Genomic DNA, 6,200 nt, shown 5'->3' with positions numbered 1-6,200 from the left:
TTAGCAAGGAACTGGCTGTGAGAAGTGATTTTTACTTTAGGTGTCCTCAGAGGCTAGTCAGTAACTAATTGAAATAAATGACTCTTAGGCCTTGGATTGGCACAGAACCAGGTCATGGTTCCATCCTGGCAGGGGAAAGGTAAGCCAGCTCAGGGTGACTTCTCCCATGGTTCCATTAACTTCAAGGCAATGATTTAGCAGTTCCTGGAGGACAGGAGTCAGAGTAAAATACGCATTAGTGTTCTCTCTGGTCTTATTTGGTGTTCAGCAATCAGGGCTCAGGGCCCATTCTACCTCTGCTGGGAGTTGCCACTTTCTGCCTGGCTGTACCTAGCCCCAGCCTGGCACTAGAAGCTTGGATTTAGAGCCAACATGCCCACATATCCAAATGGAAAAGTAAAGCCCCTGGCTCGCAAGAAAGCCCAGAGTTCTTAGAGAGGAAGAATTGGGATGGGGAGGGGGAGAGGGGAGATAGAAGAGAATGTATGCATTCAATTGGGTAAATACAAACAGCCTGGCAGAGTCGAAAACTCTGGATTGAGAACTGACTTTAATTTAGATTCTTCTTGTCTTTGCCTCTAAAGAAAATACCAGATTTGGAATCAACAAGGCCCCCAGTTTAAACAACAGCTCTGCTACTTACTACCTCACCAACTTTAGGCAAGTCACAGCCTCTGGGACTCCACAAGTTTCCACATCTGTAATAGGGGGGGGTAGGATGGTGGGGGTGAGGAACTAGATCATCTCTGAGATACCTTCTAGATCTAAATGTAATATCCTGTATAACTTCTGGTCTTAAGTTTTGGGGGGTTTGGGGGGTTTTTTTACTGGAAATTTTTTTATTGTAGTGGACATGTATGCTGGACAGTTGTTTTATTATTTTTTTTTTTGTGGGACAATGGGGGTTAAGTGACTTGCTCAGGGTCACACAGCTAGTAAGTGTCAATTGTCTGAGGTCGCATTTGAACTCAGAGCCTCCTAAATTCAGGACCAGTGCTTTATCCACTGTGCCACCTGGCTACCCTGGACACAGTTTAGATGATTCCAATTTTGTTGGCAACATCCAAAACATCCTAGTCTAGAGCCAGTTGGACATAGGCTGTCTTCTCTCCATCAGGCCTGATCAATGTGTTGGCCTTGGCCACAATGATGTCATATAGCTTTTTTTTTTCTTTTTGTGAGGCAATAGGAGTTAAGTGATTTGCCCAGGATCACACAGCTAGTAAGTGTCAAGTGTCTGAGGCCAGATTTGAACTCAGGTCCTCCTGAATCCAGGGCCAGTGCTCTATCCACTGCGCCACCTAGCTGCCCCTATAAAGCTTCTTTACAGCTTGCTTGATCTGATGCTTGTTGGCCTTGATATCCACAATGAAGACAAGGGTGTTGTTGAACTCTATCTTCTTCATAGAAGACTCAGTGGTCAAGGGAAACTTAATGATGGAATAGTGGTCAAGCTTGTTTCCTCTCGGGGCACTTTTCCAAGGGTATTTGGGCTGCCTTCAAAGTCTTAGAGTCTTGGGTCGCCAGAAAGTGGGGGATATTCAGATCTTCTTCTTTATGTGGCTGTGGACACCCTTCAATACTGCCTTCTTGGCCTTCAAGGCCTTGGACTTGGCTTCCATCTTGGGGGGAACAATGGCTTCTTTCTTTGCCTTTGGCACCATCTTGGGGGAAAGGGTGATCTTGAGTTTTTAAATGGTTGTCTAAGGGTAGAGATGGAAACCGCCAACCTAATCAAAAATGGATACAAGGCCAAAACTTCTAAATTGAATCACTCAGTCAAATCAGAGTAAAGTCATATCAAAGCTATAAACCAGGTGTGGACTTTATTGTTTTAGATAAAATGCTTGATCAATGAATAAAATCAAAGGACAGCCACATCTCTGGGCAGGTTCTAACAGGAACATGCCTATAGCAAGTCAGTCTAGTGGTGATCAAGGGAAGAGACTTCTTCCCCACACATAAGTCGTCCCTCCATCGCTTCTTGACCAGAGAACAACCTTTTGAATTTCAAAAAGTTAGAAGACCTGGACTTCCCTTCCACATCAGTAGCTGTGTCCCCAGGGCACCAGAAGCTGTTGGCATTGTCTGCATTGGAAGCTGAAAGACAGGATAAGACATTAATCATACTCAAAAAAGGCAGCTTCAGGATACTACAAGAATATGATCCTCAAAGCCTAGCAAAGAGTCACACCCAAGGGGAACTTCATGAGGAGTCCCCCAAGGGAGAAAAGGACTTGGAATAGCCCAAGCCATGAGTTACCCTCTGATTATTATATAGGCTAAGTTTGAACCCTCTCCCCAGGGACCTTGTGTGTGAAAGAGAATGTTCTCTCTTAGGAAGAAAATTTTCTACCACCTTTCCTTCTTATTCTACTTCATTAAGTATTCCTTCGTCAAAGCTAACCGTAGCTGCCTGATTGATAATCAGTGGGGAGCACATAGGATCTAGGCTCATGTGCCTTAGTATTAGAAGCCACAACCTTGCCTCAGGGAGAAGTAGTCAGTGGCCCTCTGGGGTTCGAGCCTGCCAAAACGCATGGGAATTGGGGGAGAAGAGGGGAAAGAGTGCTCCATTTCTCTGTTAGTGTTATCTCCTCTGATGGAATGTAAATTCCCTAAGGACAGGCATCTATCTCTAGTAGCTAGCACATATTTACTTAATAAATCATTATTGTTTGACTCACTGGACTTCTGAGCATCTGTTTTCTCATGTATAAAATAGGATGTAGCCAGGAGGAATGCGGGGGAAATTATTGACAAACCTGCAAATATTGGTAGAATGTAAAATGAACTTTCACTTCAGAAATAAACCTATAAAGTGTCATTATAAGCTCTCATCACTTTCTGATTGTCATACTTCATTTCAGTAATAAAGTTGGCAATGCCATAACCCTGGGGAAGAACTTCTGGGCACCCAACCTGCAAAGGAGAGTGAGGGACAGGGAGCAGACCCAGAGGAATTGCTATGTTTATACCGATTCTCACTAAAACTGAGTACAGAGTGTTTTTTTCCCCAGTTATAAGGAACCTCAGAGTCTAATACCACCCTTACCTGGAAGCAGGAATCCCCTCTTTAACACTCCCAAGGCTTATATTAATTAATAAGTATGAGAGCTGACAACTCAAAGATTTGAAGGCCTCATGCTGGCCCTTAAGCCCACCTATGCCCTTCAATGCCAAGTGGGCTTCAGTGCCAGGCAGGTCATAGCTCATTCTTCTATATGAAATCCTTTCCAGTACTTTAAAGGAAGACAAACTCTAAATATGAAGACAGGCCTTATATCCACAACTAGACCTTAAAATATTATCTTGATTTAAGAACACACATGGTCCCTGCCTTCTAAGAAATGTAGATAAAATTAAAGGGGCAGTAACACAATACAATAATAAGCCTATGAGGTAGATACCATTATCCTCATTTTATACATAGGGAAAGAGGCTGAGGGTGGTTAAGTGACTTGCCTAGGACCACACAGCTATTCAATGTCTGAGTCAGCTCTTCATTACAAGTCTATCTCTCTGTAGATATTCCCCCCAAGCAACTCCTTCTTAGGTTCTACAGAAGAAATTCTTAACTTGGGGACTGTGAACTTTTTTTTAAAAATTGATCATTTTTAATAACATTTCAATAATTGGTTTCTTTTTTTTTTTTTGTGGGGCAATTGGGGTTAAGTGACCTGCCCAGGGTCACACAGCTAGTGTTAAGTGTCTGAGGCCGGACCTGAACTCAGGTCCTCCCGAATCCAGGGCCGGCGCTCTATCCACTGCGCCATCTAGCTGCCCCAATTGGTTTCTTTTTTAAACTTGTGTTTTATCTTCTGCATTTAAAAACATATTTTGAGAAGGGGTCCATAGGCTTCACCAGACTGTCAAAGGAGTCCATGAGAGAAAAACAGTTAAGGGGTTGTCTTGTAACCTTTCGGGGGAATGGTATATTGGGTAGCATTTTAGTGATTGTGGGGTATAGAAAAGCAATGGTGATACTTCCTGTTTATTTCCCCTCTGCTACTTCGGGCTTAGAGAAGTTGAACATCTAATTGGTTCATTTATTTTATAGCAACACAGGGGAAACCTGCCATGCCATCAGAATACTTCCTGGCCAGAAGATAGTGATCATTGCAATATAAACTAAATAAATAGTCCAAACCTTGGCAAATACTGATTTTTATACTGAAGGTCTTCTGAAAGAGAAAAAGCCATTCTTATTTGGAGGTAAATGGAAGCCAAAGGTTACTTAGGGCTCAGGACCTAGAGTGGATCACAGATCAGACTAAATTTAAAGGATTTTTATTAGATTATAAAATTTAGGTACCAGTCTAAGATTAGAGAGATTCCTTTTATATGCACTTGCAACTGCCCTAGTGTATTATTTCCAATTTTCCAATTTGCTTTTTTTTTTTTAAGTGAGGCAATGGGGGTTAAGTGACTTGCTCAGGGTCACACAGCTAGTAAGTGTTAAGTGTCTGAGGTCATATTTGAACTCAGGTCTTCCTGAATCCAGGGCTGGTGCTCTATCTACTATGCCACCTAGCTGCCCTCAAATTTGCTTTTTTTTTTTTTTTTTGGCAGGGCAATGGGGGTTAAGTGACTTGCCCAGGGTCACATAGCTAGTAAGTATAAAGTGTCTGAGATCAAATTTGAACTCAGGTACTCCTGAATCCAGGGCCAGTGCTTTATCCACTGTGCCACCTAGCTGCCCCTCAAATTTGCTTTTAATGTAAGGGTTACCAGTTTCCCCAACACAAACAAACTTAAATGACCCAACTCTGTTCACTTTGCTCTAATATACCCAAGCCTTGGCTGATAGATTAGATCACCAAAATAAAATTAAAAAATTAAAAATCAGTTTCCACAAAACACAAGGCATGATGGAGACAGAAAACAGTCTTTGATCTGGAGGAACTGACTTTGGGAAAGAAAACTCATATGTGAATACCTGTTGTTGTTGTTTGTTCTTCTTGAAGTACACCGTGACATGGGGTAGGTAATGTCATGACTTGCAATGAACTGGATTTAAGTTAGGCAAGGCTGTGCAAGAGTCACCGGCCTCACTCTCTCCTCTAGAGCCATCTGGGTCCATCTGAGCAAAATATACAACAGGTCAACTGGAAATGGTTCTGGATGCAGTGGGAAATCTTGACCTCTCAAGCTAAGACCTTTCACAGGTCTCAGTTTGCCTGAGGCAATGCCCATTAAGTGATTAAGGCTCCGTAAGAAGAAAGGCAAAGAAAGGTCTCTTTGACCTAGTCAAAAAGAAAACAAACAATTAAATAAATAAAGCCACTGACTCACCTGGCAAGGGGAAGACCCCAAAAGTTTCTGGCCAAAATATTAATAATTACTATTGCAGTAGAGAGCTGGCCTATCCTTAATCTATTACATACGGTGAATGGGATTCTCAGTCATCTACTTTCAATGATGCTGGTAGTGAATGGTGCCACGTCTACTGCATGCCAGGAAATGACAGCATTAGAAAAATCAATGACAATTCAGAAACCCCTTCAACTTTGTCGTACAGAGAACTGGGGAACCAGTTAAAACAATGTAGCATATGGCCTGATGTTCTACCATTGGCATTATTCTATCTACGCAGTAGACCAAGAGGAGAACTTCATATATCCCCTTATGAAAACTGCCAGAAATCCACAGATACTTTCTGACACAATGTTGTGAGATTAAAATTGGATATTAGATCATAAATCTACCCTACTTAACCTTTCCCTTAATTTATCTCCCAGACTAGTAAATGGAAGAAGCTTCTGGTTTTCTAGTTAGAGCTTTTATTGTATGGTAGTCACAAGGTGATGTTGATTAGGATAGGAAAGTAGAAATACAATACAAATCGTCTTAAGTCTAGGTTTAGTCTATATTCTGTATAAAACTCACCAAAACCCAAGGTCACCTTTGGGGAGAGAGACTGAGTCAAGCGCATGCTGTTAACCGAGAGCCGGGCCGAGTCAAACTCCAGTCCGCGTCTGTCTGTGCAGCGCAGCCAGGAGACCAGCGGAGCAGGAAAAAAGGCCCCACTTCCGTTCTCTCCTTGCCTTTTAAGCTCGCACCCCGGAAGTCGAGTGCTCAGCGGGCAATCTGGCGTGTGTCGCAGGCGGACTGGTGTGCGTAGCTCATGCTGTTGGTCTCCTCCCCAAAAGGGTGATCCTAAAAAAAAAACTGGCGTCTCTCCATTATCTAACCGACTG

General features: G+C 42.6%; 1 pseudogene; it reads right to left on the bottom strand.

The window, feature by feature from the left end:
- Positions 1-271: 271 nt before the first annotated feature.
- Positions 272-5,946, bottom strand: LOC122749578 (annotated as a pseudogene).
- Positions 5,947-6,200: the final 254 nt, after the last annotated feature.

The sequence above is a fragment of the Dromiciops gliroides genome, chromosome 3 (assembly GCF_019393635.1).
Source record: "Dromiciops gliroides isolate mDroGli1 chromosome 3, mDroGli1.pri, whole genome shotgun sequence".
Taxonomy (NCBI): Eukaryota; Metazoa; Chordata; class Mammalia; order Microbiotheria; family Microbiotheriidae; genus Dromiciops; species Dromiciops gliroides.
The sequence above is the reverse complement of the archived record's forward strand: the minus strand, read 5'-3'. Positions and strand labels throughout refer to the sequence as shown.